Source organism: Melanerpes formicivorus, unplaced genomic scaffold (assembly GCF_026170545.1).
Source record: "Melanerpes formicivorus ecotype bairdi unplaced genomic scaffold, bMelFor1.0.p_v2 SCAF_11, whole genome shotgun sequence".
Lineage (NCBI taxonomy): Eukaryota > Metazoa > Chordata > Aves > Piciformes > Picidae > Melanerpes > Melanerpes formicivorus.
This window is the reverse complement of record NW_027142363.1, coordinates 14,960,876-14,974,750: the sequence shown is the minus strand read 5'-3', so window position 1 is coordinate 14,974,750 and position 13,875 is coordinate 14,960,876. Positions and strand designations below refer to the sequence as shown.

The 13,875-nt window shown below is 38.3% G+C and overlaps 1 long non-coding RNA gene across 2 annotated transcripts; it reads right to left on the bottom strand.

The window, feature by feature from the left end:
• Nucleotides 1–5,061: 5,061 nt before the first annotated feature.
• On the bottom strand, nucleotides 5,062–13,150 carry LOC137444303 (uncharacterized). 2 transcript variants are annotated; one of them, XR_010988122.1, is made up of 3 exons: nucleotides 13,017–13,150; nucleotides 9,221–9,328; nucleotides 5,062–5,326 (listed from the first exon to the last, which is right to left on the bottom strand). It is a non-coding gene; the product is annotated as an uncharacterized lncRNA (long non-coding RNA). The 2 variants fall into 2 exon arrangements; XR_010988123.1 differs by lacking the exon at nucleotides 5,062–5,326 and adding an exon at nucleotides 8,132–8,350.
• Between the last annotated feature and the right edge of the window lie 725 nt (nucleotides 13,151–13,875).

The window sequence follows — 13,875 nt, the reverse complement described above, 5'->3', positions numbered from 1 at the left end:
AGGTGGTGGAGTCGCCGTCATTGGAGGTGTTCAGGAGGAGACTTGATGGGGTGCTTGGTGCCATGGGTTAGTTGTTTAGGTGGTTTGGATTGGTTGATGGGTTGGACACGATGATCTTGAAGGTCTCTTCCAACCTGGTCTGGTCTATTCTATTCTATTCTATTCTATGTATTTGTAAACATACACAAGCATTTTAGCTCAGGTCAGAAGTGAGCATTAGAAGGAAGTTTTCCAACTCTCCCAGCTCACTGCACTTTGCACTTTGGAGTGCGCAGCCAGGATGTTGTTTGGACCAAAACAAACTGAGGAGTGCCTAATGTCCTCCATTAAGCATCATGGACTTACCTCTACTGGTGACCAGCTGCCGACTAACTAGTAGGCATTCAGTCCATGAGACTGAACAGAGGTTTAATGAGATGAGTGTCTGTCTCTTCTTACTAGTAAAAAGTGTTAGGATGAGAAGAAAGAATATCAAGTTCTGCGAAGGGAGGTTTAGATTAGATATTAGAAGATACTTCTTCAAGGAAGAGGTTATCAAACACTGATATAGGTGTCCTGAAAGAGGCATTAACAAGCCAGCTAAACCTGTTTGAATCACTGCCCTCTCTCCCCCCTCTCTGTTGCAGGGTCCGCATTGAGGTTGAGGAGCCAATAGGCTTAAGGCTGCCTGGAGGGGGTGGAAGCTGGACCCCGAGCTTCATATTTCAGAGAGGCAGCTGCAGGTGTGAGAGGCTATTTGAGAAGGCTGTGCAGTTTTGCCCACCTGTAATGATTGGTAAAAAGGCTACTAACATTTGATAAGTGGGACCATTAATAAAAATATTAATAAATTTATTAATAATAAACTTCCTCACCAGACATCAACAAACTTGTTTACAGTTTGTTCAGGTTTGTGTATCTGGTGGGGAATTACTTACACAAAGCGTTGGTAATAGTAATGATATGAACACTTTAGGTAGAGGAAGGAGTCGATTAAAGTAACTACACTTCTGATACCAAACTCAAAGTTGAAGGGAGGGTGAGGAGCCACAATTCCTGACTGAAGCACTTTCTCCTCACCTCGAGCCTAAACTTCCCCTGGTGCAGCTTGAGACTGTGTCCCCTTGTTCTGGTGCTGGTTGCTAGAGAGAAGAGACCAACCCCTTCCTGGCTACAACCACCTTTGAGGTAGGTGCAGAGAGCAATGAGGTCACCCCTGAGCCTCCAGGCTAAACAATCCCAGCTCCCTCAGCCTCTCCTCATAGGGCTTGTTCTCAAGGGATCACATTGGCCAGTTTCCAGCCATCTGGGATCTCACCGGTTAAAAACATTGATAATGTGTTTTACAGCATATTGTGTTTGAAATGGTCTACAGGAAGGGAAGCACAGTTGAGACACTAGGCAGCAATTAAAAATGTGTTTTTACAGGTAAGCAAGTAAGAAATTTATCCCAGAAGGTGGAAATCACAAATTGCACTTCTACCTCTGCAGAAGGATGCAGACTTCAGCAGCTGAAGATGTAGCTGAAGACTGATTTAGTGCCAAATACTTTGCACAAATTGAAAGAAAATAAAGATGCATGTTTGCAGTCTTTGTTTGTAGAACTCAACTTCTTGAACTGCTTTGTTGGTTTTGGTTTTTTTTTTTGGGTGGCCCTATGCCCAGAGTATTCCAATTTGTCTTGATGATGGAGAGAGATGGGAAGAAAGGATTGTCAGCTGAAGCCACTAGCCTATTTATGGATCATACTGATCCATGTGCAAAGCATGCTAATGCTGTGTTCTTGTGTGCTGCTAGGAAACCAGACTGGTTTGGTACTGTGGAACCCATGGGCTGTATGCTGGGACCAGTTTTAACGTGAATTTTATTATTTAATTTTTAGGAGAGCAATTTTCCATATGTTTGCAAATTTTAAGTGACGCATTTTGTTGACAAAAATCATGTTGATTTTCTTGTAACCCCTATGAATTAAATTCACAGGACACTGGCTGGAGTACTGAATGTATGTTTTTAATAAAAAAATAAAATAAAAAGAAAAGAAAAGAAAAACAAAACCCTCACAAAACAACAAGCAAAACCAGAAAAAACAAACTCACAACAAACAACAAAACCCAGACCCCCAAACCCCAATACCAAGTAACTAGAACAAAGCAAAACCCCATTTTGTTCACCTGTTCTGGATACATACTTTTCCAACTTATACCAATATAAATTATTTGTTATTTAATCTCATTGACTCATACAGGACTTCTGCATCTCGACTGGACTGGCATTGTGCTGAGTTTTACACAATCTTTCTTGTTGCTAAGATGAAGATGTGCCTCTCTGCTCCATGATGTTTAATACACTTTTCTTTGTGGTGGTGGATTTTGTTTATTCAATTATTATTGGAAACATGAGGAATTATGCCCTCTGTGAAATACCAACTTGACACTACAGGGATTTTTTATCTATGAACATGAAAATTAAACCAAATTACTGCTTTAAAACATTTTATAAAGTATGTCCAAATTCTGAGAACGTGGATTGATTTCATTTGTCTCTGGGTTTGATAACCATATGGTTATATACCTTTTTGCCTTTGTGGAGGTGGAGTTTTGTTCATAATAAGTGATTTTACTGGAATTCCACAAGTGAATGTTACTTTGATTTTTGGGCTCCAAGCTAAAATGGGTATCTTCACAAGAATTACCAATCTCAGGGAAGTTGTCTTGTTCAACTACAATCTGACTTAGAAGAAAATTGTTCCAAATTTGCAGCTTAGCTATTCTGTTGTGTCCAGGCTGAGTGTAAACTGTAGCCTCAGCCAAGGCTCAGCTGCACCAGGGGAGGTTTAGGCTGGAAGTTAGGGAGAAGTTCTTCATAGAAAGAGTAATGGGCCATTGGAATGTGCTGCCCAGGGAGGAGGTGGTGGAGTCACCATCCCTGGAGGTGTTTAAGAAGAGACTGGATGAGGCACTTGGTGCCATGGTTTATTTGATTAGATGGTGTTGGGTGATAGGTTGGACTCCATGATCTCAAAGCTCTTTTCCAACCTGGCTAATTCTACTTCTACTTCTACTTCTACTTCTACTTCTACTTCTACTTCTACTTCTACTTCTACTTCTACTTCTACTTCTACTTCTACTTCTACTTCTACTTCTACTTCTAATTAATTCTAATTCCAAGATGAGTACTGCTCTTTGTAAGTGCTTGAGCCAGTCACAGTAACACCTCGTGTTGTCTTCATCCTATTCTTCACAAAGTAGATTATTTTAAAACCAGGTGTTAAACTGTGGGGCTAGATAATGTACTTCTGGGAGGGAGTGAAGCTAATCAGAATTAGCCTATATAGGCTCACTGCCATTCTGCTATGGTTCAACACTGATAAAAGCAAAAGCGTTGCTGAGTCAGCTATAGTTCACTGAGGACTGTAAAACCCACCATGAGCTGCAGATAAATATCTCAAGTGGTCAGCCGTTAGCATGATCTTTGTTGCTGCAATGCACTTCTGCCATTGCTTATATTATATTCTAAAAGTCATGGCAGTCTGGGGAAGTCCCCAGAGGCTGGAAAAGGGGAAGAAGGAGGAACCAGGGAAGTACAGGCCAGTCAGTCTCACCTGTGTGCCCAGAAAGATCATGGAGCAGATCCTTCTGAAGGCACTACTGGCTCAGAAGAATAGTGAAGAGGTGATTGGGAACAGTCAGCATGGCTTCACCAAGGGCAATCCTGCCTGACAAAGCTGGTAGTGTTCTATGAACAGGTGACAACATTAATAGATGAGGGGTGAGCAACTGATGTCGTTTACCTGGACCTGAGCAAAGCCTTCGACACTGTCCCGCACCACATCCTGGTCTCCAAGCTGGTGACACATGGGTTTGATGGGTAGACCACTAGATGGATAAGGAACTGGCTTGATGGCCGCACCCAGAGAGTGGCTGTCAATGGCTCCATGTCCCAGTGGAGGCCAGGGACAAGCAGAGTCCCTCAGGGATCAGTCCTGGGACCTGTCTTGTTCAACATTGTTGGTGCCATGGACAGTGGCATTGAGTGCACCCTCAGCGAGTTTGCTGATAACACCAAACTGTGTGGTGCAGCAGACAGGCTGGAGGGAAGGGAGGCCATGCAGAGGGACCTTGACAGGCTGGAGAGGTGGGCACAAGCCAACCTCATGAGGTTCAACAAGAGCAAGTGCAGGGTCCTGCATCTGGGTCGAGGCAATACCAGGCACAGACTGGCTGGAAAGTAGCCCTGAGGAGAGAGACTTGGGGGTGCTGGTGGATGAGAAGCTCAACATGAGCTCTCAGTGTGCACTTGCAGCCCAGAAAGCCAATCAGATCCAGGACTGCATCAAGAGCAGTGTGGCCAGCAGGTCAAGGGAGGTGATCCTCCCCCTCTACTCAGCCCTGGTGAGACCCCACCTGGAGTACTGCGTCCAGTTCTGGAGTCCCTATTACAAGAGGGACATAGATGTGCTGTAACATGTCCAGAGAAGGGCCACAAGGATGATCAGAGGGCTGGAGCACCTCTCCTATGAGGACAGACTGAAGGAGTTGGGGCTGTTCAGTCTGGAGAAGAGAAGGCTCCGAGATGACCTAACTGTGGTCTTCCAGTATCTGAAGGGGGCCTACAGGAAGGCTGGGGAAGGACTTCTCAGGATGTCAGGTAGTGATAGGACTAGGGGGAATGGAATGAAGCTGCATGTGGGGAGATTCAGGCTGGATGTGAGGAGAAGGTTCTTCCCCATGAGAGTGGTGAAGCCCTGGAATGGGTTTTCCAGGGAGGTGGTTGAGGCCCCATCCCTGGAGGTGTTTAAGCCCAGGCTGGATGAGGCTCTGGCCAGCCTGATCTAGTGTGAGGTGTCCCTGCCCATGGCAGGGGGGTTGGAACTAGATGATCCTTGTGGTCCCTTCCAACCCTGACTGATTCTATGATACTATGATACTTATTTCATTTGATAAATAAGAAATAGATTGTGTTCTGGATAAAACTGGGATAGAGAAAAAGAAAATTTGCTGTAAGGATCTTCTTCATCTGATTCTACATGCAAGTATTTTAATGTTGAGTTAAATACAAGGTTGGTCAGTTTGGCCTATAGTTCACATCTAAACTGTACTTCCCATATCAGGGAGACATTTCTTGTTGACTTCCTTTAAGAGCATAACATGCAGTGATGTTTTCCTCTTTTATAGCACTTCCACTTGAGTATTTATCCTTTCCAAGGAAGTAGGAGATACTTGGCCCTGGGAATCAGCCCATATCAGCCTATGGTCTTCTACTCTGAGCATGTGTTTTGAGATCCATTGGAAGACACTGCTAACACCTTTGACACAAAATAACATGGGCAAGTCAAACGTATGGCACTCTGGAAGAAAAAGCATACAAAACGAATCAACAGCCACCATCTTATATGCGATTATATTCAACTAATAACATATAAAATCAGATGAGCTGAATCTAATCCTGTGGGTTCAGGTCAAGACTGAATTCTCCTGTAAAGCCTATAACCTAAGAGGCAAGTAGTGTTAAGGGTTAGGGATTTGCTTATTTCTTCAGAGAAGTTTTCCAGAGCCTCTAAAGAGATGTGTGCAGTCATCTTTCTTGCACATGTAGTGGAAATATAGTCCAGGGAAAGCTTCAGTATCTCTGAGAGAGAAATTTTCCAGAGGGGCTGGTATATAAGAGTCTTACCTCTTCTACCAAAGCACTTGTAACAAGGCTGGGCAAATTCCTGTTGAACTGGCTCAGGAATATATCTTGACTTGTGCAAATCCCTTGAACTGCAATACAGCTGCTGCCAGCCCTGTCCCCCTCCAAGCCCTGCCCATTGGCATGGATATTTGGTCCTAAACGAGACTGCTTTTTGTGAAAGCTAAGGAGAACAGCAACCAAGAGGGGAAGAGGTATATTTCACTTGTGGTAGCTCTGGGCAAGTTGCTGGTGTTTACAATCTCTGGCTAAGGCTGTTCCTGAAAAGGGATGTAGCTTCAGGAATAGATCCTTCTACAATCAATGTGGGAAACTCTTCACACTTTTTAATGAGATCTGGCTTTGCAGCATGCTTGGGGAAAAAAAAGAGTTTATAAGTACACCCTTGCTGTCACATATACACAGCTTATTGAGAACCAAGCAGAACTGACTATGCACCACACTAACAATGTTTTAACCATGGGAGTAACCTGTGTGCATTGTGTCTGTTGTCACAGGTGAGAGGTGTTTCCCAGTGGGAGGGCAGAACTGAGAGCTCTTGGCTTTTACTGTCTTGAAACAATCTGAAGATGCTTTTTCTCTTGGTCACACATCTCTGCAGTATGCTAATGATGCTGTACCAGAGGCACTAGAAATATTTATAGAAGATGAGAAATTAAAGTCCCTGCCTAGAGTATACATTTTAGGCAGTCATCCAGATCTCACATTGGAAAAACCACAATCCTATATAATGATATAGTAGAGGAAAGCATATGTGCCTTGTACAATACTGAATGCATGTTGTCTAAATCCATATGAAGATCAGAAAATCTGTCACTTACAAGTCAGAACTGAGCTATATGAAAGAAGACATAAATGGGTACAGATCTTATTTGAAGTATAATTAAGTAGTGATCATTTTATAGAAATCTCTTAAATAATATGTCCATTTGTCATTATGTTTACAACAATAATCACCTAATCAGCTGGATGTACAGACCCACAGCTCTATCAAGAGTTCCATTTGATGCCAAGCTACTCTAGTTGCTACCTGTATAATTGTGGAACTTGCAGAAATTACTAAAGGCAGGTTGATTTAAACCAGCTCTTATGCTGGACTTGAGAATAATAATACTCTTTTTCCAAAGTATCCAGAAAAATAAAGCAAAAATTCATTATGCAAACACAACATGTGCCTAGATTTTGCCTTTTCAGTGTTTCTATGTACTGTAGTGATGAAGGTATACATGCTGGTAAATCTATCTGCTCAAACCAGACAAATTGCTACCCCTTTGTTGAATTTAAGTAGTGAAATCTATCAGCAAGAGAGTTTTGTAGGTGGGGGAAATAAATCCATGTAGGACAGTATAAAACACTGATGGAAAAACTGTTGCAGATTTTGAAGATACACTGACAATACATCTGCTTTCCTCACTGCAGTTTATCTTGCATTTGAGCTATTGCCTTTAATGGTATATTTGCTATAATAGTGGCTCCTCATTTTCTCTTATGAGTGACAAATAATTTATCTCTAATCATCTATTTTTAATTGGGACAAAGCATTCTATTTTCCCTCAAATTTCCTTTGGGATTGCCATGGGGACTAAGTTAAATTTGATTACAATTAGAACTTTGTGATTAATAATTGTCTATTCTTCCTCAGACTCCTCAGCTGATTTCTCAAATTACAAACATTAGATCTAAGGCAATTTTTAGCAATGGTCAGGCAAATGAGTAAATAAGGATTGTGTGATCCTAAACCTTTTTTGTGTTTTTTTTTTTTCAATGTGATTTTTCACAATGGTTATGGGTGGAGAACTCTGGGTTATCAGGTGTACAAATACAGTGCAAACTAAGCAGCATTTGTTTTTTATAATGCAGGAAGTCAGTCACCAAATTTGTACTAGTAAGAAAAATGCTTTTCTGATATTCTAAAGAAAGATCATCAACAGGATGAATCTTATTTGGGCACAGATTCCAAGAGTAATTTGGAAGGCTTTTAAATTTTTGAAAGGCTGGTTTAGAAAATGATGTGTGTTAGGTTAATTAGATGAAACTTGTGTAACTATGAATGTTTGCTCTCTCTAAACACTGAGGTAAAACACTGTGACAAGAAAACCACTCAGAACTTTGTTCAACAAAACTCACAGTCTGCTGCTTGGAGGAAGAGAAGGATATTTAGGCCAGAACCATTCAACCTTTCTCCAGTTAATCATATCTAAATGTTTGCAATAACAAACCCTTTATGAAGAAGTAAAATTTGACAGTGTGTCAAGGTCCATTTTGGTCACTCAAATTTACAGGACAATGTAGTCTGTGATTTAAGTTTTATTTCATGAGCTCAAAAAAAAAATATAATGAACAAACATGATAAACAGAGGCTCAGTCGCCTTTTGCCCAGGCTCCTTTTGACCAGACTATTATATTATGTTGTTTCACATATTCACCATTCAAGTCATAAGATTTCATAATTTATAATCCATGACTCTTAATATCATGAATCTATGAGAAAAAGAAAAGAATCCATTTCCTAGCCATAGGTGAATGCTCATCGCCTCTCTTTTGTCAGTGTATGGACATCCCTTGTGCCACACCTTTTGGATCCACTTGAAAAGCTTTTTGGGTTAAGCTGGTGTTTTATGTCCTTCAGCTTGGAGATTCAGTCTGTACCATTTCAGTAAATTAGTGGATTCTGAGGAAACTGCCAGATAAAACAGGATGACTGTCAGAGATAGTGATTTACAGATGACCATGGTGGCATAATGACCCTTCAGCTCTTCCTGGGCACATGCCCTGGTGCTCTGGCTTTGAGAAATTAGTGCTGCTCTAGAATACATAAGATCTTAGCATGAGCTGGGTTAGGCAAAAATCTAAGCAGAAGTTGAGTGAACAGACACTCAGTTACCTTCAGCAGACCATAGTACTTCATAGTACCCATGTCTCTCCAAAAGCCCCAAAATGACTGCAGATGACTGCACACAATACTTGATTCAGCCTCTACAATGACTGCTGAGTATATAGCTTATATATCAAAGCAAGGAACATTCAAGATCTGTTGGCCATCATAAAGGCAAACAAACAAGAGACTGTAACAAAATCAACATCAAACAAGAAATCTGTTGGGGAGATGTATTTGTGTACCCTAAAGGCTCTTCTTACTTCCCATCAGAGATCCAGTCCTGTCACAGACAGACTTGCACTAGTCCTTCTTCCAGGTCTTAGCACTTACAAAGAAATTACTAATTTTTTGTTTGGTTGGTTTTGGTTTTGGTTTTGGTTTTTGAGCTGGAAGTGGAAACCTTTCCCCTTCTCTCTCCAGTTCCAGGGCTTTTTGGCATTCCCACTTAGGCCTAGTGTGATTAAATGCCCTTACCTATGAAAGCAATCAGCAAGGCTGTTAAGGAACTGCTGATCCTCATTCTTTTTTAACTTTCAAATGCATTAAGAAATTGTGACTTATGTATTGAATATGAGGTATCTATTATGAGGATATCTATAAGGAGATGTCATACACTGTACTACATGTTTAGAAATAAGTTTACATTTACAAGTTACAGGAAACTAGACTTACTATTTCTGTATTTCATGGAATATTGTCCCCCACTCCTTTCTTTTTCAAGTTTGTTTTGCTTATTTGTTTTCTTCCATCACAATTCTTTTGCACCCTCTAAATCCAGGCCTGTATAAACAAAGGTAGGAAATAAGTTTGTTTCAAAGCACAATCATTGTCTTAATTCAAGAAGCAAAATAATCTGCATTCCAACGAATCTCACCTCCAGTGTTTATGTATATTAACTGCTGGACTCTAAGATTTTCTGTGAAAGTCTAAAGAAGAGAATCAAAACAATAAATTTTAAGAGATGTTATCCCTGAAGTATTATTTATTAATATATATTTAAACATCCTATGTATTCTATTAAGAGTTGCTTCAATGATCAAGACAGCAGAAGAAAGAAGTATTGGAAGATATATAAGTGTTTTGAATAAATCTAGAGAATTCTACAAAATATATAGGAGGTTTAAAAAATGTATTTTGTAATATTCATTTTCTAAAGGATTGGAAATGAGTTGAAAATTGTTTAAATGGTAGATGCTGTCCTTGCATACTTAAGTGTTTTACTGGTTTGATGGTGAAGATGAAATTTATCACTGTGTGAAATTTGCTGAGTTTTGTCTTAAACTGTAACTACAGACTTAATCTGATGGGGTTAGGAAAAAAAAGAGTTTTAATTAATATCTGCATGCCCATGGCTTTCACTTTCAATTATTACTTTGAATTCTATCTAGTTGGGGGGGTTTGTTGTTGTTGTTGTTGTTGGGTTTTTTATTTTTCTTTTTTCTTTTTTTCTTTTCCTTTTCCTTTTCCTTTTCCTTTTCCTTTTCCTTTTCCTTTTCCTTTTCCTTTTCCTTTTCCTTTTCCTTTTCCTTTTCCTTTTCCTTTTCCTTTTCCTTTTCCTTTTCCTTTTCCTTTTCTTTTCCTTCTTTTCCTTTTCCTTTTCTTTTCCTTCTTTTCCTTTTCCTTTTTCTTCTTTTTCTTTTTCTTTTTCCTTTTCCTTTTTCCTTTTTCTTTTTCTTTTTCTTTTTCTTTTTCTTTTTCTTTTTCTTTTTCTTTTTCTTTTTCTTTTTCTTTTTCTTTTTCTTTTTCTTTTTCTTTTTTTTTCTTTTTCTTTTTCTTTTTCTTTTTCTTTTTCTTTTTCTTTTTCTTTTTCTTTTTCTTTTTCTTTTTCTTTTTCTTTTTCTTTTTCTTTTTCTTTTTTTTTTCCTTTTTCTTTTTCTTCTTCTTTTTCTTTTTCTTCTTCTTTTTCTTTTTCTTTTTCTTTTTCTTTTTCTTTTTCTTTTTCTTTTTCTTTTTCTTTTTCTTTTTCTTTTTCTTTTTCTTTTTCTTTTTCTTTTTCTTTTTCTTTTTCTTTTTCTTTTTCTTCTTTTTCTTTTTCTTTTTCTTTTTCCTTTTCCTTTTTCCTTTTTCTTTTTCTTTTTCTTTTCCTTTTTCCTTTTCCTTTTTCTTTTTTCTTTTTCTCTTTTTCTTTTTCTTTTTCTTTTTCTTTTTCTTTTTCTTTTTCTTTTTCTTTTTCTTTTTCTTTTTATTTTTCTTTTTCTTTTTCTTTTTCTTTTTCTTTTTCTTTTTCTTTTTCTTCTTTTTCTTTTTCTCTTTCTTTTTCTCTTTCTTTTTCTTTTTCTTTTTCTTTTTCTTTTTCTTTTTCTTTTTCTTTTTCTTTTTCTTTTTCTTTTTCTTTTTCTTTTTCTTTTTCTTTTTCTTTTTCTTTTTCTTTTTCTTTTTCTTTTTCTTTTTCTTTCCTTTTCCTTTTTCTTTTTACTTTTTCTTTTCCTTTTCCTTTTTCCTTTTTCTCTTTTGCTTTTTCTTTTTCCTTTTCCTCTTTTTCTTTTTCCTTTTCCTCTTTTTCTTTTTCCTTTTCCTCTTTTTCCTTTTCGTTTTCTTTTACTTTGAACAAGGCTTAAAAAATTGCAACTGATATGCTCATTCCTGCAAGAGGGTTAGGGCCTTCATTTCTCATTGAAGTCATTGCAAAATGAATTAATGCAACAGATTAGGAAATTGAGTTTTAAATTATTCATTCATTATTCACAAGATTGGGAATCTCTGATGTAGCTAGGACAATTCATAGGGGAAAAAGACAGGATACCGTGGTTTCTGTGGTTACTATGGTTTTGGACATGAATGTGAAGTGGCAGGATCAGATCACCAACAAACTAAGCATGCTTAAGAACTGTAATAAAACAGTGGTGGAAAATACAGTTGAAATAAAACTTTACACACATACAACAACGCTTATTTAGTGTTAATTTTCAGAGTTCAGAGGATTCCTTCAGTAGCTGAAACAACAAATTAATTGCAATATATTTGAAGATGGAATTATTACAGGTAGAGATTAGTCTCTGTTGCTCACTGGCTTGTAGCAGCTCCAAAATACAGCCAACAAAATATTTATTTATGGACAGCTCATATAATTTGTTTTTCAGTGGGAACATTCATACAAATGCAGATGGGAGCACAGAAGGTTAAAACAAAGAATCATTCTACAGATTAAGAGATTGGGGACAAAAATAAACTCAATGTATCTGCCAGATTGAAAGGGATGTCTTAATTATAGATATCCACGACTGGAGAAGGTACATAACATTATATTAATCTAATAATATGGGGTGTCTACTTAAATTTTTTCATATTCTGTCTTGTAAGACAGTGAGCTCTTTGAATCCCAGATTGCAGAAAAAAGTTTGTATCATCTTCTCATCCAAAGGCCTCCAGTCCTTAGAAGCATTTCTGGTTGTCTGGGTGTACCTTTGTGTCCAGGTGCAATCCAATAGGGTTCAACAGCCCTGCAGGGACTGATCTAGACCTTAGGGTCAACTGTTTAAAAGCAAGAATATTTTTCAGTAGTCCAAGCATATGAATCACTGTCTTCTGCAATGTTTCCTTTGGATAATGGGATAATATATTTGGATCCTTTATACAGAAAGTTGTTCTTCTGCATTATCTATAGATATGTCTTGTGACAGACATACCACACTTTATAGTTTTGAAGTGCCTACAGTCAGATCCCTAAAAGTGCTAGGGACTTATTAAGTATTGTCTCTTCTAACATTTTTTCCCCCCTATAACAGCCAGTGACTGGTGTTAATTGTCTTACGTGTATCCTCACAGTTGTCTGCTTTAAGAAAGGATCAATTCATGGGAGTCTGTCACAGTATTTCTACATTTTGGCATGACTGTGGCTCACTCTAAGGTGGGATATTCTCTTTCCTGGATTTTCAGTATTTACAAATTCACCAAGCCACTTTTACAAGAAAGACAGAAACAGTGCAGCATGGACAACAGCAGCATCTACCCATGTCTGTTTTGTTCCAGCCTTCATGACGGGGTCATGAACTCTTTTCTACGTGTCACCAAACTTCAATAAACTGAAACAAAGCACTTACATTTTTGGTAATTGTTTCCAGTTACCTCTTGTGAGTCTTTATCAGAGAACAGCTCATTAAAACAAACAAAAAAGTTTAAAAAATAAGTAGTTCACCATGATTGCAAAAATGAAAATGATCCCTTTAAGACTAAGTTTTAAAAAATAGAATTTCATGCTACTTCTGTCATCACACAGACCCAGCACATTTGGCAGAAAATAAATATTCCTTCATAGTCACTTAAAGCTTGCAATGATTATTTAAACAATATGAGCAGGTTGTACACACCATTCTTCGACCAAAAAAAAACCAAACCCAAAGGAACACGGAAGGGGGGGGGGGGGGGGGGGGTAGTGCAGGGAAGGGGGGGAAGGAAAAGGCAGCTACTCCTCATAAGAGAGAAGAGCAGTAAGTTAAGGCATAAGGGTTAAATAATTGACCTATCTTACCTGGAAGTATACTGAAATTCATGGTTTGATAAAATATTTGTCAGCATCCAGAAGAGAAAAAGCTAAGAAGCCGTATTCATTTTTTCAAGAAAAAGCCACATCAAATGTGTTTAATTTCCTTCCAAGACAGAATCATGACTCACTGGAAAGGGGAGAAGAAAGAGATGTCAGAAACCTGCTAAGTTTTTTGGCATTGTACAGATTGCATTTTATGCAAAATGTGGAAACTAAATGGGAAAAAGCGTAAGCTCTGTAAAAAAAAAACTGGTTATAACTCCAGAATTAAATTATCATTGAGGTTTGCTGTTAAAATGCAAGGATACATGGAATGAGGTTCAATAGGTCTCAATGTACCTTGAAATTCTCATTAGCAAATGGAATAGCTGAATATGGGTTACACTTGCCAAATTTGTATATGACAGCAAACTACAGATGCTTCACATACAATGGAGAGTGCTTTTCAGATTCAGAGTGACTTTGCTGAAAGTAGAGAAAGGGACCAAGCAGCGCACAGTACAATAAAGAAAATGTGGCAACAAATGCCTTCAATAATACAGGCTGAAGAATGGCAGTCAATTTTGCAGGAAAAAAAGTAGTTCAATCTGAAAACCTTAGCAGTTTTCCTCTCCTTTCTTCTTAACCTTTTGTTCTCTTATATATTTATTTATTTATTTTTAATGCAGACTGCAATGCAATGTTTTACACACTTATTTCTTTGACTGCTCCAGATACCTGCCTTATCCACTGTCCTTGTTGGGCATGACCAGGCCCAAACAGGTTTCAGTAAGAGCCCCTAAGAAGCAGGGGGAGATAAACAAAAGAAAATACGCACAGAGACTTGTCCAGACTTGCCAGCAGC